The following is a 24,800-nucleotide window of genomic DNA, read 5'->3' as shown; positions in this document are numbered from 1 at the left end:
AGCATATGGATTTGGGTGAGTTTTTGAATTGAGGTAAGGAGTAGGGTAATGAAATGAATATTGTATAATGTGTTTGAATTAGGTATGAGGTAGACTTCATAATTTGTATAATGGATTTAGATTTGGATGTTTAATCTAATGGGTTGATTTGGGGATTAGGTAACTAACCCTAATTAACCGTTGGATTTAATTTAGGTAGGTTGAGGTTTAGGGTTTAGGGTTTTTCCCTAAATTGTTCTTAAGGATTTTATTTAGCTATTCATTTGAGTTGCAGCTAAATAAAAATGTATATATATTGGTGACACAGGACTTTGACGTGAGACGAGCATCTCGACGTCAGATTTGGACTGGATTGGACCTTTCTATTGGAGGCGGGTACCTTGACTTATCTTTTTAGATATGTCATTTGATATGCATAGTAATTTTTAACAAGTAGTAATAATTATGTTTCTTATCTGCATCGGTTTGTCACTATCGGATACCTGTTACATGCTTGTTTTGCTTACTTGTTATGTATTCCATGTTAGTACCCACCTGATTTTATATGCTTATAGAGGTAGTGACATAACCATGCCTTATTATGTTCAGGACCTAGGTTTTTATACCTTATCTGACCTGTGTACCTAGACCATTGATTTGGTCCATTTGTCCTATGGTACACATTATGTAGAGATAGATAGGTTCAGGATATTTCCATGTTTAGTGACATGCACCATCTCGCATGATTGCATGCTGTGCGATAGTCGGCTCCATTATTGTTGAGCACATCGTCAGTTACATAGATCTGTACACATAACCACTCATGGGTTAGTGGTTTTATCAGGTAGGGTGTGTTGCAGCAGGTTGCTCTGTCAAGGGCTCCATTGGTCCACTCATGGGTAGTGTGATGTAGCGTTGTAGCAGGACAGGGATCCCTCTCTGGACTTGCTCAGGGAGATGAGAGCATTGAGCTCCTCCACTTATGATTTGGGGTAAGGAGGCTAGGTGTATTTCGACAGCATCCCGTCCACTCGGTCACTCATCAGGAGCAGTGATGGCAGAGTGCACGGTTGTCACAACCCTACCCACTCGGTCTCACCATCGTGTGTGAGACGGTTGACTGGCAGTAGGGGTGACCAGAACATGTCATTGGCATCATACGCATTGATGCATTTATTGTTTATGTTTACTGCACTTATATGTTGCATAGTTGGTGGATGCATATGTTTGACATGTATACAGGATTTCTATATCTCTCGGTCTATTATCCATACACCAGGTCCTGGTTAGTACAGTTTTTCTCCTATATATTTCAGTTTGCATTTATCATTTCTATATCAGGAGACTGTACGTATAATTATTGCTATTGATTATTTTCTTACTATGCATGTCAGTAGTTACCCGCTGAGGAGTTGACTCACCCCATTGTTATTACTATTTTCAGGTTGAGGTTGCCCAGAGAGTTCCAATCGCTAGTCCCCCTGCAGATCGTGAGGATATTTATTTGGACTTTTGGTTTTTTTATTAGACTATGTTTTAGACTTGTTCTGATTTTTGGCACTTGGATCTTGTATGGTCCTTACTTACCGTTAGACTTTATTTGGGTATGTTCTGCTACATGCCTGCTTGAATGACAAAAGAGATTAGTTGATTTTATTTACGTCGTTGTGATTTGAGCTTTATGGGTGTAGTTGAGTAGGATTTTTGAGATGGTTTTCCTTATCGTTGCATTAGTTTAGTTTTACTATTAAACTGCGTGGGTGTTTGCTTATTTTTATTGTTATTGTTCCGGCCGTGTTGGCTGAGGTATCTAGATGGTTGTAGGAAGTTTCATATTGTCACCCATACAGGGGAGATGCTGCCGAAATTTCTCCTGGTAGGGACTACTTGGGGCGTGATACTAGGTGTAACTTGCTTGTGTTTGAAAATACTTAGAATGGTGTGAGATGCATAGGGTACTGTCTGGACTTCAGTATGCTTATGTCTGTGCATCGACATAAGTCTGGGTGTTAAAAACCAAAAATACATTAATCAAGTTAAGATATCCTATATTAGTCAAATCTAATTGGATCACTAACTTAACTTGACTAATCAAGTGAAAGTGGCTGCCCTCTAGGCAAACAGCTAGTAGCTAATGGTCAAACACTTGGCCAAGGAAATTAAGTAATTAATTTCATCTTTTTGTTACTCATGCTTGAACTTTAGGAATTTGGGTAAAGGAACAATTTTTTGTAAAAATGACCTTATTTAAAATTTTACAAGTTAAGTACCTTTCAAAATCATTTTAAGTATTGTTCAAAGGCGTGCCAAAATTTAGTTAAGTTTTTTTTTTCAAAAAGTTCTCAAATTGAATTATGTCTTTTTTAAATCTAAGTATTTTATTCAAACGTAACTAAATAGTCTTCTAAAGCTCTTCAAAATTAACTAAGTTATCTTTCAAATTTTTAAAACTTTTCAAAGTTTAACTAGGAAAAAGTTTTTCAAATATAACTAAGTAATTTTTCAAAAAAAAGCTTTTCAGATTTAACTAGGTAAAAACTTTCAAAATTTATGATAAATATTTTACCTAGCTAAAAGTTTTACAAAAAAAAAAATTAACTCTAAAAGGATAAGTGTTTATGAAAGTATGGTTAACCCTCTATTAAAAAATTCTTTATTTTTCAAAAAAAAAATCCTCTTTAAAAGCTAAGTGCCTATTTGAAATCTCTATTTTTTTTTGAAAGATAAGATAAAAAAAATCTGAAAAGATAAGATTTCTCAAAACTAGCTAAGGTCATTTATCACTTTCTCATTTTTTTTTCTTTACTCTCTTGCTTATTTTGATATATGGCAAAGGGGGAGAGTAGAAGGAAAATTCAAATTCAAAGAAAATTTGAAAATTCAAACTCAAGGGAATTCAGGGGAGCTTTTATTAAGGGGGAGTTTTTGTAAACTTCTATTAAGGGGGAGCTTTATATCAAATTTATGCTTATCAAATTTTTGCTTATGCTAGAGATACTTTATAGCGTTTCTTTATTATATCTCTTTACTTAACTTTGAATTTCAGTTGTCATAATAAAAAAGGGAGAGATTATTGGTGTGGGAAGCATCTGACGATCGAATCCTAGTTTTGATAATGGCAAAGGGATTCAAAGTTAAGGTTATTTATTATATGATATACTGAATGAGTTTGTAGGAAAGTCCTAACTGCGGTTAGACAGGTGAAAACCCTAAGGGGGTAACCTTAGGTCCTAGGGTGTGGTAACCCTAGGTGGAGGAAAAACCCTAAGGGGCAGCAACCTTAGGTCCTAGGGGGTGGTAACCCTAGGTGGTGGAAATCCTAAGGGGGGGGGGGGGGGGGGGGGGAACCTTGGGGCCGAGGGGGTGGTAACCCTAGGTGGAGAAAATAGGGGGTGGTAACCCTAGGTCCTGGGGGGTGGTAACCCTAGGTGAAAAGTCCAGTTAGTTTGGAGAATCGGATTGATATCAGGTATGCTCTCCTGAGTGGAGTAGGTGAGGGCGCATTCCCCGGAAGAGGGAACAGTAGGCGTCGGTTCGACCTAGGATTTCCGGTCGAAAATCCGAAGTAAGAACTGGACACTCCGTGACTGTCAAACTTTCACAGTATTATGTTTATTGTGTGTGCTAACTTTGTTTTGTAGAATATGTAGTTGGTTTGTGAACTAACATATTTTGTAGGGACAAAGGAGCAAGATTAGCCTCGGATGAACAGTACCCGAGGCGCCCTCATAGAGCTTGAGGCGCCTCAGGTGCAAGGCAGATGCAGCGCACGCAGCAGAGCTGGAGGCACCTCGGACAGAGCTAGAGGCGCCTCGGACGGAGCTGGAGGCGCCTCAGACGGAGCTGGTGGTGCCTCAGACAGGCTTGGAGGCGCCTTCAAGGGTGATGGAGATGCCTTCAAGGGTGATGGAGGCGCCTTCAATCAGATAAGCTGCGACCATTTCAGTTATAATCCACGCGACTGACTCGACAACCTGAGGGTGCCTCGGACAGGCTTTGCGACACCTTCAACAGTCTATTTAAGAATATCTCGACCAACACCTCAAAGAATCAACTCTTAAGCGATCAATCTTCTTCGTGCTGCTCAATAGACGATCCAGAAAAGCTGTAGCAAGTCCCTGACGACCAGGAGCCTCAAACATAGTTTTATTATTGTCGGTATAAGTTTTTACAGCTTTTAATTGTACTTAATTTGTAATACTTTTTCGAAATTATAGTTGTTGCCCAACGTAAACGCTCAACGAGCGTGGGCCTTGGAGTAGGAGTCACCCAAGGCTCCGAACCAAGTAAATCTTGGTGTTATTGTGTTTTGCTTTTATTTTCAATTCCGCTGATTTACTCTTGTCGATTTTCGAATTCAAAATGCTTGAAAGCCACGAGCGCTATTCACCCCTCCCCCTCTAGCGCATCTCGATCCAACACAAAGTATCACCGGACGGTAGAGAGATGGTCAGTCGCTGCGGTCTGAAAGTGGGTAATCTACCAATCTCCCTCATAAAGGTACGAAATATAAAAGAATGTGAACTACTAGTATCTATCATCATATCAGTAGATAAGGCATAAATGGAAATCGTACCATGGAAAATGGATATGTCGGCCCGCTGCGCATCCTCTCTGCTAACCGAATGAACACGTCCAGTCTCTGGCGGAGGTGGTAGCACTACCAGCGGTTGCTGCATCTGGGCAGGAGCCAGCCACTAAGGCGGTGCTGGATACGGGGCTAGAGGTGGAAGAGAGGACTGCGACTGATACTGTACTGGTGGCTGTGATTGCGCCTAGTACTGAATCAGTGGCTGTGGCTGCATTTGGTACTGAACTAGAGGCTGGGGCTGCAAATACTGGACTAAGGGCTGAAGCTGCAGTTGATGTGGCGATCCCACGGCAGAACTCTATGGTACTATGAGGGCACAGGGATGCTTCTGTCCGAGCATGCCATATGCAGCAGTTGCAGGGGGAGCTATCCTCTGCTGGCGATGCAAAGTTTGGGCTCTGTGCCTGCCTCGCTGAGTCCCTGTCTGACTGAGCTGAACTCCATGACTAGAAACTTCGAAAGCGATATGCTGAGCTTTCAATAAACAATCTTGGCTCATGTGCCCAGGCAGTTTGCAATAATAGCAAATTGACTGTCCCAGGGTGCAGGCTGATGTGGTGTGCTCTCTGGACCCACACCGGGCGCAATGGATGTCACTGGCGGGTTGTTTCCGGGTCTGCTGAGGGGGTCGGAAACGTCCTGATGAAGACCGCCTCGACTTCTGAGGCTGACCAAATGCCCCAGAAGTTCCTTGACCTGACCGACTGTGACCACTCTACTGCTGTCCGGTCGCCTGTACCTGCTGGATCTGCCCTGATGTCTGACCTATCTGCTTCCTTTTCTTGTCCGGATACACTCTCTGATGAGCTGACTCAATGATAAGGGCTCGGTCCAATGTCTCTATGTAAGATGAGTTCCCAAAATAGACAAGCTTTACTTGCAGATGTCCATCCAGTTCCTGAATAAACTGATACATACGGGAACTATGCTCAGCAACTAGTTCTGGATAAAATCTAGCCAACCGATTAAACTCAACATTGTACTCTATCACCGAGCGATTGTTCTGTCGCAGACTTAGAAAATCTTGCCGATGAGTCATCTAATATGCCCGTGGGAAGTAGCGGCTCTCAAAAGCCTCTCTAAATCTGGCCCAGGTGATGTTCTGCTCACCTAAGATGGAACGTTGCGTAACCCACCAGGTGTTGGCCTCATCCCATAAATGGAAAGCAGCCAGCTCTGCTTTCTCCCACTCGGAGCAAGCCATGTAGAAGAAGGTCCGTTCCATAGTCTCAATCCAGGACTGGGCCACACTCGGATCAGTCTCTCCTCGGAATAGTGTGAATCGATTCTTCATCGACTCTGCCAATGCTGGAATCCGGGGTCGTGCCGCGACAATATCAGTGAGGTGTGCAGGGATCGACGCAGGAACTGGCGGGATCACTAGAGCTGGTGCTACAGGTGGTACTGCTGGATAGACCGGGGGAGGTACTCCCGGTGCTGCTCCATAAACTAGGGCATATACCACTGGTGGTACTGCAGGGTCGATGCGAGTGGTCACGGCTGGAGGCACGGTAGGTGGTGGTACTGGAAATGGAACAACCGGTATCGCTGATGCGGGTGTTGGGTACACTGTAGGCACTGGGGCGTGGGTGTCGCTGGTGCCGGGTACACAGTAGGTCTAGGTGGTGGTGGTGTCGGGTACGCCGCAAGCTTTGCTGGTGGAGGTACCGGGTTTGCCACGGGTGGTATAGTGTATAATGTATGGGTGGGTACCTCTAACGAAGCCATCGGAGTCTGAGAGCCCGACGTGTTAGAGTGTATACTAAAAGCCTAGCTTTTGTATAAACATTTATTTAGAAATAAAGAATCACAGTGGTCAATATCTACATTTATTTGTTAAATGTAATTTGTTCAATTAATTTATATAGTAGACAACATGGTGTGTGGTGTCACACACAGAAGATCATGTTGTCGGTTCTTTATAAATTATAAACAGTTGCTCGTGACTAAGATGGAAAGGAACAAACCGTTGAAGTAGTCGTAGTGTAATTAAGTATTAGTTTATCTTAACTAATAAATTACACTGATACACTCCAAGTGTATTGAGTAGGACCATTTTAGGTAAGTTCTTTTTTTACTGGCTTTATAAAAGAACTAGACCTTAGTTATTATGGAAGTGTGTGCTCTTAATCCTAATATAATAACAAACACATATATTTAGTATTTATTTCTTTGACTTATCAATGGGCGAGATTTAACTCGATAAGTCAATAAGCCCGATAAGTTGGGACATGATATTACTTATAGTGTGTGTTGTTGATTATAGAAGGAATCTGTGTCCTAGTTATCTAGGTTGAGAATGTCCCCAAGAGGAGTTCATAAGGATTGTCATGTTAAACCCTGCAGGTGGACTTAGTCCGACATGACAATGAGGTTGAGTGGTACTCCTCTTGGAGCTAGATATTAATTAAGTGAGTTGTCAGTAACTTACTTAATTAGTGAGCATTTGTTATCTTAAACACCGGGAGACTAACACACTCATGATAAGAAGGAGCCCATAATGTAATTTGGGATTGGTGCGGTAGTGCGATAATAACTCTCTAGTGGAATGAGTTATTATCGATGAACTTGAGTTGTGTATTCGGGGCGAACACGGGATACTCAAGCTCATCGGAAGGCCAAAACCAATTTCTCCTCTAGGTCCCTGTCGTAGCTTCATTAAAGACTCAAGTCCATCCAAATATAAGCCCATCTTGGTGTCCAAGAAGGGGGCCGGTCTAATGCTTGGTGACCAAGCAAGGGCTGACCACATCCTCTTCCAATAGGGGCCAGCCCTATTGTTTGATGAACAATTTAGTAGGGGTCGGCCATATTAATCAAAGAAGGAGGGTTGTTTTGAATTTTTAAAATATTCTCTTTGTAAAAAACTATAAGTTTTAAAAGAGAGATTTTAATTTTAAAAACTTTCCTTATTTGAATTAGGTCACATGTTTTAAAAGAAAGTTTAAAAGATTTTAAAACTTTCCTTTTTTAACCATCCTCATGGTTTAGAAAAAAAAGGAAGAGGAGTTTTAAAATTTAAATTTTCTATCACCATGTTAAAAAAGGAAATTTTATAAGAGAAGTTTTAAATTTTAAAACATGGTTTTAATTTTTAGAACTTTCCTTTTTTAACTTCTACTTTAGGAAAGAGAGCTTGTAAAATTTTATAAGAGTTTTCCTTCTTGTAAAATTTTATAAAAAAAAAATATTCCTTTCCTCTTATGGGGGTCGGCTACCCTTGCTTGCTTCCAAGGTGGCCGTCCATATTAAAAAAATAAAATCATCAATTAATTTTTGGTGATTGATTTAATCAAGAGGAAAGAAAAGGAAAATAAAAAGGGAAAAGGAAAAAACTAGAGGAAGATTTTAATTTTTGTAAAAATGCTTCCCTTATTTGCCTTAGGCAAGTATTATAAAAAAAGGGGTGAGGAGGTTTCATGAGAAACAACTCTATTCTCTTGCTTGGAGATCTCTTGGTGGCCGACCCTCTCTTTTCTCCCTTTCCCTTTGCTCTCTTCTCCTTGGTGGTGGTGGTGGCCGGATTTTAGAGGAAGAGGAAGGAAGCTTTTGGGTGGTGTTCATCTTGGAGGGTCGTCGCCCACACGACGTCCAAGGCAAGGTGAGGAATATGGCAGAAGATCTCGAGATCATTAGTTTACAAAGAGAAGGTATAATTAGCAATTGTTTTCCGCATCATGCTAGTTATTTATTTTTGTAAGAATTCCAAACACAAGAGCCATTAGATCTAGTTTTTCGAATTAGTTTTTCGAGTTTGTGTTTTCTTCTTTATCGAATTTGTGATTCGATTATTCTTTTTGGCTAACCTAGAGTTATTTAAGGAAATTAAATATTAGCTTTCCTTAAAAGGCTTTGTCTAGGCGGTGGTGGTTGCTCCCATATTCAAGAAGGTCATGTGCCTCGCCATGCAATCCTGGAAGCCAATTTTGGAAATTAATATTTAATAGAATTAATAACATAGGTGGATTTGAATCAATAGTGTTAAGTTCCGCTTGCGATTCAAATCTAAACCATTAAGAATAGATAAGTTAAATTTGTAATCAATGATGTTAAGTTCCGTCTGCGATTCCTAATTTAACTTCTAAAGAACACAATAGGTTATTTAAGGAAAGGTTCGACACTTGTACAACAAAATTTTGTACAGTGGATTTGGTACGTTTTCCTAGGACTAACCAATAATTGTTATCAAAGCTAAGGTTTTCCTCTGTGTGTTTAGAATTCAAATAGGTTATGCACATGTCATACATAATTTATGCAGGATAATAGTAGGATGTGCTAACTCTTTGGTTGCAGGCTCCAACTATTATGGCTTATAGATGTTGTGTGTGATTGGACCCTTGGACATGTCAAGGGCATTATTTTGTGTGTGCATGATTGTATGTAACTAATACTGCAGGAGTTGTATTAGCCCTAGGATTTTAGAATTTTATTTTCGATCTAGATTACATGTACATTCCCTCGAGGAATATAGGATCGATATATGTAAAATTCTATTTTTGTCGCGGATCGGATACTTGCGAGGCGTGGTACTTTTGGAGCACCAGAGGCACAGCGGAATAAGAAGCAAGATGGATGTGACGATCCGACCCGATGGCGGTGGCTAAAGATGGCAGCAGCTAGGGTTGAAGCACATGGAGGGCAGTGATGGAAAAGACCATAATAATTGGAAAAATAATTTCCATATTTATTGCTTTTATTTACTGTGATGTGTATGTATGCATGTGATGTATGCTAGGATAGTTTAAAATTCCTCACTTTAAATAACTAAGTGGGAGAGAGATTTATTTTAATAAATTCCACAGTCTCCATTACTGGTTTGTAAGTGATGCAAACAAACTTGCGCGTTAGCTCTGAGTGCCTTCCTCCATATCGGATGAGTTTGTTTGCGGATCACTAGATCAAACTTCCATTTAGGATGACTAAATGAAATTAATTAAGAGCGTGTGATCTTCCCCATCAGAAGGGGCACAATCTTATTAATGGACTTAGTGTCAAGTAATGGTATACACTTAGGCACGTCTAATAGTATCCTCCCAATCGGAGTCACTGCTATTATTTGTGTGACCAAAGGAAAACCAACTATTAATTTGTCAAAAAGATAAGTTGACAAGATAATAAAATTAAAACCCTCCTCTTACAAATGTCGAGTTTTTGTATACATCCACACTATCGTGACATACAAAAATTCACAGTGTATGAGGTAATTTTATTTGTCAGGATGACAAGAAAATAAAACTAATGGGAAAAACTCCTCTTATAAATGTTTGGTTTTGTATACGTCCACACTATCGTGGCATACAAAATTCACGGTATTTGATGTAATTTTATTTGTCATAAAGATTTATTGACAAGATAATTAATAGGTAAAACCCTCCTCTTACAAATGTTCGAATTTGTATACGTCCACACTATCGTGGCATGCAAAATTCCCAGTGTTTGAGGTGTTGGTGAATTTAAATAATATTGTTTGAGGAATCAATGTTATTTTAAATTCAAAGTTTTGACCAAAATATTTGATCAAAGATAGACCAACTATTAATTTTATTTGTCATGAAGTTAGGATGACGAGATAATAAAATTAATGGACAAAATCTCTTTTTTGAATTTGTATACGTCTACACTATCATGGCATACAAAATTCACGGGGTTTTTAAAGTGTTGGTCTTGACCAAATATTTTTGTGATTCTTAGGATTTTAAATGTTTGTCAATCCCTTAGTTGTTATACTATAGAAAAGACTTAGTAGTCCTAATTATAATGATAGGACTTGGACATTAAGGTAGACTGTACTCTTAGAACTGAGAACAATATAAGTGTATTTAATTCATTAGTTGTTGAAACATATTTAGTGGTGTTATCTACCAGTACCTGGAGTGTAGATACAGATGCCACTAATCATGTCTACAATTCATTGCAGGGTTCCAGGAAACCCGACAGCTATATGAAAAGGAAAACACCGTCTACATGGGCACTACTGCAAAAGTAACAGCTGTTGCAGTGGGAGATGTTTATCCTCTGATAGGAATAAAATATGGATTTTTAGAAATTATTTTTATGTACTAAGTTTAGAAAGAACCTGATTTCGGTTTCTAAACTATTAAAGAATAGATATTCTGTCTATTTTGATAACAAACTTGTTATCAAGTAAAATAGGGAAGTTATCTGTTCTGGTACATTGGTTGACAATTTATAATCCAATAACTCCCATGATGCAATAAATGGAAATTAATAACACATTTTCTAACTTTAATAAGAGAAAGTAACCTTCGGAAATGAACCAATCATATTTTTGGCATCTAAGGCTAGGTTATATTAACTTGAGTATAATTCAAAGAATAATAACCAATGAACTCTTGGGATCATTGGTAGTGGAAATCTTTCCAACCTGCGGGTCTTACTTGGAAGGAAAAATAATCAAGAAGCTTTTAAGTCTAAGGGGTATGGAGCCAAAAATATGTTTGAATTGGTGCATTCTGATTTGTGTAGACCTTTGACTATCTAGGCAAGAGATTATTTCGAATATTTCGTCTCTTTTATAGATGACTATTCGAGATAAGGATACATTTACTTGACACGTCACAAGTCTAAGTGCTTTGATTAGTTCATAGAGTAACTAGGCTGATGTGGAGTAACGTCAAAAGTATCAAGTCACTACGATGAAATCGTAGTAACGAGTATCTCTTAGGAGAGTTTAGGAGTCACTTATCAGAAGTTGGGATTTAATCCCAACTAACTGCACCTGCTACACCCCAACAGAATGGTGTAGTAGAAAGAAGGTATAAGGCTCTTATGGAATAATTAGATCGATGATGAGTTATTCAGAAAATTACCAAATTCATTTTAAGGATATACATTGGAAACGGAAGTGAGCATAGTGTTGGTCCCTTTGAAGGCCAGCAAGAGGGGAGGGGTGAATTGCCCTACAAAATAAAACCAAAAACCCTTCTCGGATATTCAACTAACTTAAAAGAACTTGTAATTAAAATGGCAGAGACTAATTAAGACAGAAAGTAGACACAGAGGAATTACTTGGTTTGCAATCAGAGGATTGCTAATCCAAGGCAAAGAAGGCGCACTAATTGATTCTCCTCTGGGCGGAGTAGCCTCTTACAGCGTTGAAAGCACAGAAAGAAATAACACAAATGAAAGCACTGGATTACAAGTAGTTACATTTAAGCTTCTGGACCAAGGCTATATTTATAGTCTTGGTCCGGGCGCCTGGAAGGTTTCCGGGCGCCCTGGGGGGGATAAATTTTATCCCCCAACGGTGAAAAGTCGATTCCGGGCGCCCCGGTCGGTTCCGGGCGCCCGAAGCCCTAAGGTCAACATAAGTTGACTTTTCGACTCCGGTTCAGCTCATCTCGGTCCGGGTCTGTTCGCTCCGGCTCCGTTTGCTTGGGTGATCTCGGCCTTCCGGAATAGGGCTCACCCGAACCCAGGTTCCGGTCTTCTCCTCGAGCAGCCTTCCTTCTCGGTTTCTCGTCCCTCGAACGTCGCGCACGTTCTTCTCGTCCACCGGTGTACTCTTCCCTCGGACACACCGAGCCCGTCGGCTCTCTCCCGTGCCGTCCTTCTCGCTAGCCGCGTCTTCCGCTCGACTTCTTGTGTTCCGAAGCTCCTGCACACTTAGACACAAGGGTTAAACAAACGCAGGACCTAACTTAGCTTGTTTGATCACATCAAAACACCTTGGGGTTCCAACAATCTCCCCCTTTTTGATGTGAGCAACCCAAGTTAAGTTAGGGTAACCATATGCAATAAAAATGATTTATATTTCAATAAGTCCAAATATTTTTCAATTGAAAAATTATAGTACCTCCCCCTAGACTTAACATACTTCTCCCCCTTTGATCACATAAAAATTGGGGTTAATGTAAAACATTTAAGTAGAACATTTTTCAGATAAAACAGTCATAAGTGTTAAAAAAAAATTCTAAGTTAATATTCATAAGAAACAATTCTAAGTCAATTTTAAGAAAAATTATAAGGTAAAAAAAATCTAAGATAACTTAAAAAAATTCTAAGTTAATTTTCATAAAAATTTCTAAGATAATAAAAAATTTCTAAGTTAAAAAAAAATTAAAATTTTTTTTTTAACACAAATTGAATAACTCTTTTAAAGCATTAAGTAATTTAAATTAATGCTTTTTCAGTTAGTCAATTAAACTCTTCATTTCGATACTTGGCTCCCAGGTCGTGGTGAGGCACTAGGCCTTCTTGGTTATTGGAGCAACAACCACTTCCTTAGACAAAGCCTCATAAAGAAATTAGTTGTCTAATTTCCTTGCTGAAAATGCTAAGTCTGATTTTAATTTTAAATTAAATAGGTTTTTGGAACCCAATAGAGGTTCCTACCTACAGGATTAACCAAGTATTTCCTAGGTATATAGATTTTTGATATATTTCTAGTTTGACTTTGATGAAATCTATAATACCAATTTAAACCTCTATAATTTCTAAAAGTAGAAATATTTGAACCATTAGATTTTTTCAATTTTTCTATTTCTTCTTTTAGTTTTTCATTTTCAATTTTCAATTTTTCAAAATCCTCTATAAGACATGATTTTGCCAAAATTCTCTTTGTTTCTAAAATTTCATTTTCTAATTTGACATTTTTATTTTCTAATTTATACATGGATTTAGTCATAGCTTTGATACCAAAGTAAAGTTCATCAGGGGGTAAGAGGCATAGCTCACTTACCATATCAGACTTGAAGCCTGAATCTCCCCCTGCTTCACCACTTCCATCTGAGGTCGCTCCCCCTTCATCGATGCTGGGTTCTGATGTACTTTGTCCTTCGTGGCTTGCCATCAGTGCAATCCCCGCATATTCTTGAGCTTCTGATTCAGATGAAGAAGTGTCATCCCAAGTTGCTTTTATGTTGTGTTTCTTGGGTGTCTTCATTTTGACCTTCTTGAGTTCTGGGCAGTCTTCCCTTAGGTGTCCCTCCTTCTGACACTGGTAGCACCGCACCTTTCTTCTACCTTTTTGATTCTTTTTATTCTGCATTTTAAATTTATTAGATCTAAAAAACATTTTAAAGTTTCTTACCATGTACGCTTCTTGATCGTCTTCGGAGTCTGACTCGGGTTCATCTTTGTTGGTTGCGTTCAGCGCCATAGTCTGGGTTGTGTCCTTTGATATCTCTGCATATCTAGTTTCGTGTAATTCAAGGGTAGGAAACAACTCTTCTATAGTACTTACCTCCAGGTCTTTTGAGATGTAATAAGCATCGACGATTGATGTCCATTCCGGAGTTCTTGGAAACGCATTGAGCGCGTAGCGTATAGTGTCCCGGTTTGTTACCGTTTCACCAAGGTTTTCGAGACCAGTAACTAGTTCTTTTACCTTTGCATGTAGACCGGCTACTTTCTCACCTTTCTCCAGACGGATGTTCATCAGTTTGTTGCGGAGGATGTCCCTTCTAGAGAGCTTTGCTTCGGGCGTGCCTTCGTGGAGTTCCAAGAACTTCTCCCAAAGTTCTTTAGCAAATAAATAGTTTCTGATGCGGTTGACCTCTTGAGGCGGTAACACGCTCAGCAGGTGATGTTCCGCACGGCTGTTTGCTACCGACTCATTCTGCTCCTTCTTTGTCCAATCGCTCTCTTCTTTTTCTTTTCGATCTTTATCTATTGGAGCTACAAAACCATATTTCATAATAGACCGAATTTCAAAATCTGTTTTTAGGAATACCTCCATACGACGCTTCCAGTCTGCGAAGTTCCCCTCGAATTTTGGTGGAACAATGCTTGGTCCGGCCATCTTTGTTGCTTCGATCGGCGGTTAGTCCTCCTGAAGCGCCTTGGCTCTGATACCACTTGTTGGTCCCTTTGAAGGCCGGCAAGAGGGGAGGGGTGAATTGCCCAACAAAATAAAACCAAAAACCCTTCTCGGATATTCAACTAACTTAAAAGAACTTGTAATTAAAACGGCAGAGACTAATTAAGACAGAAAGTAGACACAGAGGAATTACTTGGTTTGCAATTAGAGGATTGCTAATCCAAGGCAAAGAAGGCGCACTAATTGATTCTCCTCTGGGCGGAGTAGCCTCTTACAGCGTTGAAAGCACAGAAAGAAATAACACAAATGAAAGCACTGGATTACAAGTAGTTACATTTAAGCTTCTGGACCAAGGCTATATTTATAGTCTTGGTCCGGGCGCCTGGAATGTTTCCGGGCGCCCTGGGGGGGATAAATTTTATCCCCCAACGGTCGGATCGAGTCAAAACTCGATCCTGTTGAAAAGTCGATTCCGGGCGCCTGGAAGGGTTCCGGGTGCCCCGGTCGGTTCCGGGCGCCCGGAGCCCTAAGGTCAACATAAGTTGACTTTTCGACTCTGGTTCAGCTCATCTCGGTCCGGGTCTGTTCGCTCTGGCTCCGTTTGCTTGGGTGATCTCGGCCTTCCGGAATAGGGCTCACCCGAACCCAGGTTCCGGCCTTCTCCTCGAGCAGCCTTCCTTCCCAGTTTCTCGTCCCTCGAACGCCGCGCACGTTCTTCTCGTCCACCGGTGTACTCTTCCGCGGTCACCTCGTCCCTCGGACGCACCGAGCCCGTCGGCTCTCTCCCGTGCCGTCCTTCTCGCTAGCCGCGTCTTCCGCTCGACTTCCTGTGTTCCTAAGCTCCTGCACACTTAGACACAAGGGTTAAACAAACGCAGGACCTAACTTAGCTTGTTTGATCACATCAAAACACCTTGGGGTTCCAACACATAGTACCTTCTAAGTCAGAACTCTCTACTCCCATAGAATTGCAGAATGGGCGTAAGCCTAGTCTGAAGAATATTCAGATTTGGGTGGTCTAGCACATGAGAGACACTGATAAGTTCACTTGTTTGTGAGTTATCTTAGAAAAACGAAAAGAGGTTTATAGTCTTTAAAATCGGAAGGTCATTGTTGGCACCAATGCTCGATTTTAGAAAAGGACTATACTATGAACCACAAGCCCATGAGTAAAAATTATTCTTAAGAAAATTAAAGGACACGTCTAATCTAGTACCAACTGTACAAAATGAAATATCACAAGAAACTGCAACACGTATCACAAATGATACACAATTGCAGAAAGTGCCTCGTCGTAGTGCGAGGGTTGTTAAGCAACCTAAAAGATTCATGTTTTGGGAGAGTCTTTGGACTTGATCCCTGGTGGACATGAACCTGATCCCTGGACATATGACGAAGCACTCCAAGATAAAGATACAACATCTTTGCAAAGAGCAATAAATACAGAATTAGAATATATGTATTCTAATAAAGTTTGGGAGCTTATAAAATCACCAAATGGTGTAACAGCCATTGGGTGAAAATAAGTCTACAATAGGAAAAGAGGGATAGACAGGAAGGTAGAAACTTTCAAAGCAAGGCTTGTTGAAAAAGGAAACTTTTTCATCGGTAGTCATGCTTAAGTCTATTCAGATTCTTTTATCTATTACTTCTCATATGGACTATGAGATTTAGCAAGTGGATGTCAAGACAACTTTTCTTAATGGAAGTCTTGAAGAAAACATCCATATATAGTGATCCTGTCCGAATGATGAATCAACGGACGCTGGGCACGTGGCGCTCTCCGGTGGCTGACGTGGATCTTCGACTGGTCGGACGAACCTCCGGCGAACCTGCAAGGAAGTCGGGCCAGGAAGGGGTTCCCGGCGACGACCCTCCGATACTCAAGTCAGGAAAGTGGATAGCAAAAGGTGGCTCCGAATATCAAAGAACGCATACCTCCGGCGAAGGGTGAGGACCCTTTATATAGAGCTGTGAAGAGGCTCGGGCACATATACCGAGGTGCATACGTATCCTCTGTCCATACCTCGGTATGGGCTTGTCAGAAGAGCTTACCTGACACCATACTGCTACAGTCCGAGCACATCTATGATGGGACAGCGGGATCCTCTGTTATAAGATCTTGCCTATGGCCTGGTCGTTGAACATACCGGCTGTCAGGAGATGTTCCCCCGATGTTTCCTTTGTCCTTTTGTCTCTTCTGTTCCCGCGCCGAGCGGCCAGCCGCTCGATAGGCATAGGTCCGACCGGGCGTAGGTATCGGTCCGACCGGGTGCTCGGCTAAGAGTGTTCCACAGCAACGATGCTTTATGCTTCGGCCGAGCAGGCTATCCGCTCGGCCAGGTGACCCTTTTCACTATGAGCGTCGGAAACCCGCCCATGGTCGGGTTGTCTTCTGTCCGACCCGGGAAGCTCCTGGCCGAATGTCAGGTCGGCTCGGCATCCTTCCGTTCGGCCCGGAATCCTTCCGTTCGGCCCTGCATCCTTCCGTTCGGCCCGGCATCCTTCCGTTCGGCCTGACATCCTTCGTTCGGCGCGAACTTGGGGTTGACCTCCACGTGTCTTTGACCCTCCGCCCATGAAGGTTCCCCGTCCTTACCACCGGATCACATGCCTCCCCTTCAAGTCTAGTCGAAGGAGGCGCATAGTCCGATTGACTGGACGCCCGTAGTGCCGAGCGGCGCATCCAAGAAACCATCCTCCACTTCTCCTCGTTAATCGCCTCTCATCCCACCTCTCTTGCATTTTGCAAGGGATTTCTCACGAAGTATTTTGTATAGCTAGTCCGCTCGGCTGAATATATCTCGTTTCGCAAATGGGATTTTCGTCAGATGTTTACACTCTTGGTAACCCACCCGCTTGCACACTTGGTCCGCCGGACTCGCTTAGTTGAATACATGCATGACTTTAACTGGAATTACCGCTAAATAGCATTACTTCCGGCCGGAGGGTTTATAGTCGCCGGTCCGACTCTCGATATTTAACGTCGGAGCTCGACGGTCTTCCGCTCGGAAGGTTTATAGACGCCGGCTCGTCTCTCGATTTTTAATGTCGGAGCTCGACGGTCTTCCGCTCGGAGGGTTTATAGACGCCGGCTCGTCTCTCAATTTTTAACGTCGGAGCTCGACGGTCTTCCGCTCGGAGGGTTTATAGACGCCGGCTCGTCTCTCGATTTTTAACGTCGGAGCTCGACGGTCTTCCGCTCGGAGGGTTTATAGACGCCGGCTCGTCTCTCGATTTTTAACGTCGGAGCTCGACGGCCTTCCGCTCGGAGGGTTTATAGACGCCGGCTCGTCTCTCGATTTTTAACGTCGGAGCTCGACGGCCTTCCGCTCGGAGGGTTTATAGACGCCGGCTCGTCTCTCAATGCTCGGCGGCCTTCCTCTCGGAGGGTTTATAGACGCCGCCTCGTCTCGATTTTTAACGTCGGAGCTCGGCGACCCTCCGCCGGAGGGTTTATAGACGCCGTCTCTCGATTTTTGACGTCGGAGCTCGACGGCCTTCCGCTCGGAGGGTTTATAGACGCCGGCTAGTCTCTCGATTTTTAACGTCGGAGCTCGACGGTCTTCCGCTCGGAGGGTTTATAGACGCCGGCTCGTCTCTCAATTTTTATCGTCGGAGCTCGACGACCTTCCGCTCGGAGGGGTTATAAACGCCGGCTCGTCTCTCGATTTTTAACGTCGGAGCTCGACGGCCTTCCGCTCGGAGGGTTTATAAACGCTGGCTCGTCTCTTGATTTTTAACGTCGGAGCTCGACGGCCTTCCGCTCGGAGGGTTTATAGACGCCGGCTCGTCTCTCGATTTTTAACGTCGGAGCTTGACGGCCTTCCGCTCGGAGGGTTTATAGACGCCGACTCGTCTCTCGATTTTTAACGTCGGAGCTCGACGGCCTTCCGCTCGGAGGGTTTATAGACGCCGGCTCGTCTCTCGATTTTTAACGTCGGAGCTCGACGGCCTTCCACTCGGAGGGTTTATAGACGCCGACTCGTCTCTCGATTTTTAACGTCAGAGCTCGACGGTCTTCCGCTCGGAGGGTTTATAGACTCTGGCACGTCTCTCGATTTTTAATGTCGGAGCTCGACGGTCTTCCGCTCGGATGATTTATAGATGCCGGCTCGTCTCTCGATTTTTAACGTCGGAGCTCGACGACCTTTAAGGCTAACTTTAACACGGTCGATATACGCCTTGCCGAGCGACGAGGGGTCTTCGTCTTCGATCACTTGGCTCGGATCATTTTTATGCCCACCCGAACGGCACGGGTTCTTTGCCATCGAGCTTTTGACTCATGTAATTATACGTCCGGCCGATCGGCACGGGGTCTTCGCCTTCGAGTCGATGGCTCGGATCTTATACACTATGAAGATAGGTCGCTCGACGTATAATGCCAATTGCGTTTTTTAACATTTTGCTTCCTGCATTTCAAATATACAGCCAAACAGAAAATATACAGCATACATTACATTGGCGCACCTTTCACCCTGCCCCGGAAAGGCTGGAGATAATTTGTGCTTCATGGTTGATCCAAGTCCCAGTCCATCTTCATCCGCTCGGCGGTGCTCCCCCTTAAATGTCGGTTGGATCATTGTCTTGGGTGAGGCGTCCGCTCGGGGATCATTGCCTCCGCACGGCCACCTGATGCTGACGTTGTTTGTTGCTTCAGCCGCTCGGCTTGCGCATTCTCTCTCTGTTGCTCCACGAGCTTAGCTGCTCTTGCCTTGATTAGAGCGTCGAGCTCCTTCGTGGAGAGCATCACCGTGTGCGGTCGTCCAGCTTCGTCCATTGCTTCCGATCGGATGCAGGAGCATTCCCACAGACGGCGCCAAATTGATCCTGTCCGAATGATGAATCAACGGACGCTGAGCACGTGGCGCTCTCCGGTGGCTGACGTGGATCTTCGACTAGTCGGACGAACCTCCGGCGAACCTGCAAGGAAGTCGGGCCAGGAAGGGGTTCCCGGCGACGACCCTCCGACGCTCAAGTCAGGCAAGTGGATAGCAAAAGGTGGCTCCGAATATCAAAGAACGCATACCTCCGGCAAAGGGTGAGGACCCTTTATATAGAGCTGTGAAGAGGCTCGGGCACATATACCGAGGTGCATACGTATCCTCTGTCCATACCTCGGTATGGGCTTGTCAGAAGAGCTTACCTGACACCATACTGCTACAGTCCGAGCACATCTATGATGGGACAGCGGGATCCTCTGTTATAAGATCTTGCGTATGACCTGGTCGTTGAACATACCCGCTGTCAGGAGATGTTCCCCCGATGTTTCCTTTGTCCTTTTGTCTCTTCTGTTCCCACGCCGAGCTGCCAGCCGCTCGGCAAGCATAGGTCCGACCGGGCGTAGGTATCGGTGTTAGTTAGAGCCCTAGAGCCAATCATTTGATGATTGTATGGACTCAAGTATATCATATTCTTATATTAATAAAGGCAATAGTTTGGTTATTATGCTTATTTGTTTTAGTGCCAAATAAACTAAGTATAGTAACGTCCTTGAGTAGAACGTTCTTACCTATATCAATCGATTGGTTGAATCGATAGTGAGATGATATAGGGAACACTACTCTTAATCATTCCTAGTCGAGTATTAACATTCAGGGACGATGTTAATGCAATAAGACTAGCATGTAGGTCAACTCGATGACTTGATCTCACAAGCCATGGATATGGAGATATCAAGTTGACACATGGGTATATATTGGAGAATGTATACTGAATGACCCGCCATGAGAAAGTATCATGGATCGTTATATGAGTGTCATATACTTTCTCATGTGGCTATTAGTATGACTATTAGTCATTAGACCTGAAGTCGCCATGGATCCCTACATAAGGAGTTATGTACTTTGGTTTCGTCGAACGTCACCCGTAACAGGGTGGACTATAAAGGCGATTACTGGGTATGTAACAAATTATGCAGAGGGATGTGAGTGATGTAGATGGGATCTATCCCTCCCATATGACGGGAGCGACATCAATATTCTTGATAGAGTTAGACCACGAAGTGCATGGCCATGCCCAAATGAGTCAACATTAGATGTTGAGCTCATTTGATCGAGTGAGTCTACTTGGAGTTCAAGATTTAGATTGATTAGAGGATGACACGGTCTATGCCTCATATTGATCAATCTAGATGTCTAGGATAGAAGGACAATGTCACATATTGTGAGGAGTCACAATTAGTAGTCACAAGGTGATGTTGGATCTCAACATTTCTTGTAACTTGGGTAGCAATGATGTATTGCTAGATGCCGATCATTGCTTATGTTTCTAAAAGAGTTTAGAAACATTGCCAACGTTACAAGAACCTATTGGGTCACACACAAAGAACATGTGGATGGAGATTAGGTTCATATGATGAACCAATAGGATTAGGTTCATATGATGAACCAAAGATTGGATTCGAATTAGACTTATTGAGTTAGACTCAATTAGATTCAATTGTTGAATGAGTCTAATTTACATTTGATTCATTGAGTCAATTTATATTAATGAATTGAGATTCATTAAATTAAAATTGACTTGAATCAAAGCTTGGATTTAACTCAACAAGGAAGAGATTGGGTCAAGTTTGACTTGACCAAATTGGAAGTTGAAACATCAAGTTTGACTTGATGCATTGCCACATCATGTAGGTTGACTCATCCTACATGGCATGACACATAGTTGCCACATCACCTCCACCTCATGAGGTGTGCCACCTCATTGGAGGTTACACTCTCCTTTCTTTAATGTGGCCGGCCACATTAATGAGAGGAGTTATGTGGCCGGCCACACTTAATGGTGTGGAGTTTTTTTTATTTGTGTGCATTGATGTGGTGTTATTGTATCATCTTCCTTCTTGCTTTGGCTCTCCATGGCTGATGGTTGCCGTGCACTTCATTGGGAGGAGAGGTGTGAGTTAAGTCCAAGACAATAAGAGAGTGTGAAGGTCACAAAGGAGAAGACTACTAGGGGAGTGGTGAGATTCTTCTTGTTTTCTCTTTTTTTCTCTTCTTTCCAATCCCATCCGAGAGCATCTAGAGAGTGCTAGCACACTTGTGGTGCTCTCTCTTCCATCCTTGAGAGTTAGAGAACCCTCCTTGTTCGTGTGGATATCATTAGAAGAGTGTCTACGTTGACACTCTCGAGATCCGGCGCCTTTGGACGAGCGGGATTACGAAAGGCACGCTACAAGGGTAAACATTTTCCCTCGTAGATCTAAGTAGTAGATCAGTTCGTGAACTCATACAAGAAATAGTTTTTCGAATTTTGTATACGAATCTTTGCACGGATCTACGGCTTTGGGTCCTTCGGGGTTTCCGCGACGCGAAAAAGCGGTTTTCGCGGCCCGAAGACCCAACAGTGGTATCAGAGCCACGTGCAAAGACTTGTACGAGTTAGTTTTTGGTTTTTGGAAAACAAAAAGCTTCTGTGATTTTCTGTAAAAATTCAATTTTTATGTTTTTATGGGTAATTTTTCCTTATAGGCGAAGCACAAGTGTCTCGGCACTTGTAGGCTTCGGCTATCGGGAAGAATTTTCCCAAACGACTTTGTTTCGACCCAAAATCTTTTGGGACAGCGGACTCGGGTGCCTTTAGATCGCAACGGAGCAACTCACGATGGTTAGATCGTGGGTAGGGGCGCTGCCCCTAACCCCGTAAGGGGATTTGCTCCGCGATCGCACCCGAAATCGCTAAAAACGAACCCGTCGGGAAGATTTTTCCGAAACGGTAATGTCTCGGCCCAAATCGTTTTGGGACAGCGGGTTTAGTCGCTGTTGGATCGCAAAGGAACCCTCGCGATGGTTAGATCGCGGGTAGGGGCGCTGCCCCTGGGCCCCGCAAGGGGATCCGTTCCGCGATTGCGCCCGAAACCGCTAAACGGGACCGCCGGGAAATTTTACTTGTAAAAATTATAAAAATTAATTTTAAAATTATAGAAAATTATGAAAATATATAATTTTGAATTATATATATTAATTTGTGATAGTCATGGCCCAAAGCCCAATATGATTGGTTGTGTTGTAATTCATAATACGGCCTGTGTGCCGTGATGTGTTTTCGCGTGTTGTATTTATTTTATTATTCGCGACCTACGCGTCGTGCCTCGTCTTTTATTCTTGTTGTAAATTAGATTTAGACTCGAATGTAACTCGAGTTTCAAATTGTAATGTACAAATTGGAGCGGTGGAGGGTCCACACGAGACGGAGTTCCGAGGCGGGCACGAGCAACACAAGGTGGTCAAAGGGAGGCGCTTGGAGAAGCTGTTGACCCTAGGTTGACCAATCGATCTTCTCATTGGCTTGAGAAGATCGTAGTAGGGCCATGACTAAATCACAAATAGATTAATTAATTAATTATTATGTATTTGATGCATGTTTAATAATTAATTAATTAATTAGTGCCTTAACGATTAGATTAGATCTAAGTCGTGCACATGATGCACCCTTGCGATTAGATTAGATCTAAGTCGTGCACAAGATGCATTCTTCTCGATTAGATTAGATCTAGATCGAACCAACTCTAAAATGCCTAACTGTGCCGTGATACCTATCACTACCTCGATCACATGTATTGTTGAATCTGCCAAAGCGAGCAATACATATTATCTTGGTAGGGTACGGAGGGACAATCTTGGTCCCGTCTATCAACGCATGGGTGAATAAAAACTCAATTAGATTGAGTATTCATAGTTACTCGGTTGGATCGAGTCAACTATAGGCATTCTTCCAATAGTTGGAAAGATAGGTCAAAATCACATCTATATTAACTCTCGGGCGTATTAGCCAAAGCTAACTCGAGTTTTAATATAAATGCGGATATTGATTCTATAAACAAGAGTTGCATAGAGATGTAATTGGTAATCGTTACCTACCGATCATACTAAGCCTTGGGCGTATTAGCCAAAGCTAACTCAAGGGTTAGTATGATGTGGATCTTGTCCCACAAGAATTATAGAATTCAGTGGGAGCATCATTTAATTAAAAGGCCTAATTAAATGATTTTTAAAGAATATGATATTTATTTCTGCAAATTTTTCTGTTGTAGATAACCATGACGTCGAACACGAATTCCTTCTCCCTGCGATCTGTCCTTGAGAAGGACAAGCTCAACGGAGCGAATTTCCTGGATACAGGAACTTGAGAATAGTTCTCACCGAGAGCGTACATTCTGGAGCAGCCCATTCCGAGGCTCCTCCTGCCAAGCTGGCAAAGATGCTTACAAGAAGCATCAAGACGACGCATTAGATGTGTCTGTCTAATGCTCGCGACCATGAACTCGGAGCTTGAAGCAACATGAGTTGATGGGCGCTTTTGATATGGTTGAGCATCTTCGCCAACTATATCGTGGACAAGCGAGGCATGAGAGATTTGAGATCTCGAAGTTCAGTGCAAGATGTCAGACGGGTCTCCTGTAGGTCCTTATGTACTCAAGATGATTGGGTACATAGAGAACCTACAAAGACTAGGGTTCCCACTTGGCCAAGAGTTGGCCACTGACTTGATCTTGCAGTCCTTGCCAGATAGCTATAGTCAATTCGTTCTCAACTATAACATGAACGAGATTGACAAGCCACTGCCCGAGCTACTTAGTATGTTACGAACCGCTGAGATTAACCTTAAGAAGGTTAAGATCATTCTGATGGTCCAGAAGCACAAGGGCAAGGGCAAGCCCAAAGGTAAGGGAAAGTCCCAAACCAAGGGCAAAGGCAAGGCACTGAAGCCTAAAGGAGGGGTCGCCAAGGATGCTACCTGCTTCCATTGCGGTCAGACCGGGCACTGGAAGAGGAACTGCAAGGTATACTTGGAGGATCTTAAGAAGAAGCGAAGTGAGACTTCCACTTCAGGTATATATGTTATAGAAGTCAATCTATCTATTTCTACATCATGGGTATTAGATACTGGATGTGCTTCTCACATTTGTACTGATGTGCAGGCGCTGAGAAATAGCAGAGCATTGGCAAAGGGTGGACCTACGAGTAGGCAATGGAGCACGGGTGGCTTCTGTTGCTGTAGGAACTTATCAACTATCTCTGCCCTCCAGGCTTGTACTAGATTTAGATGATTGTTGTTATGTGCCTGCTCTTACTAAGAACATAGTTTCCATTTCTTGTTTAGACAAGAAAGGATACTCTTTTATAATAAAAGACAAATGTTGTTCTGTTTATTTGAAAGATATGTTCTATTGTAGTGCACCACTAATAAACGGACTCTATATTCTAGATCTTGAGAGCCCTATCTATAACATTAGTACCAAGAGGTTCAAGTCAAATGACATGAACCAAACATACCTCTGGCACTGTCGCTTAGGTCATATAAATGACAAGCGCTTATCCCAGCTCCATAAGGATGGTTTGCTGGACTCATTTGATTTTGAATCATATGAGATATGCGAGTCATGCCTACGAGGCAAGATGACCAAGACGCCCTTTAGTGGGCATAGCGAGAGAGCAACTGATTTGTTAG

The sequence above is a fragment of the Zingiber officinale genome, chromosome 4A (assembly GCF_018446385.1).
Source record: "Zingiber officinale cultivar Zhangliang chromosome 4A, Zo_v1.1, whole genome shotgun sequence".
Taxonomy (NCBI): domain Eukaryota; kingdom Viridiplantae; phylum Streptophyta; class Magnoliopsida; order Zingiberales; family Zingiberaceae; genus Zingiber; species Zingiber officinale.
The sequence above is the reverse complement of the archived record's forward strand: the minus strand, read 5'-3'. Positions refer to the sequence as shown.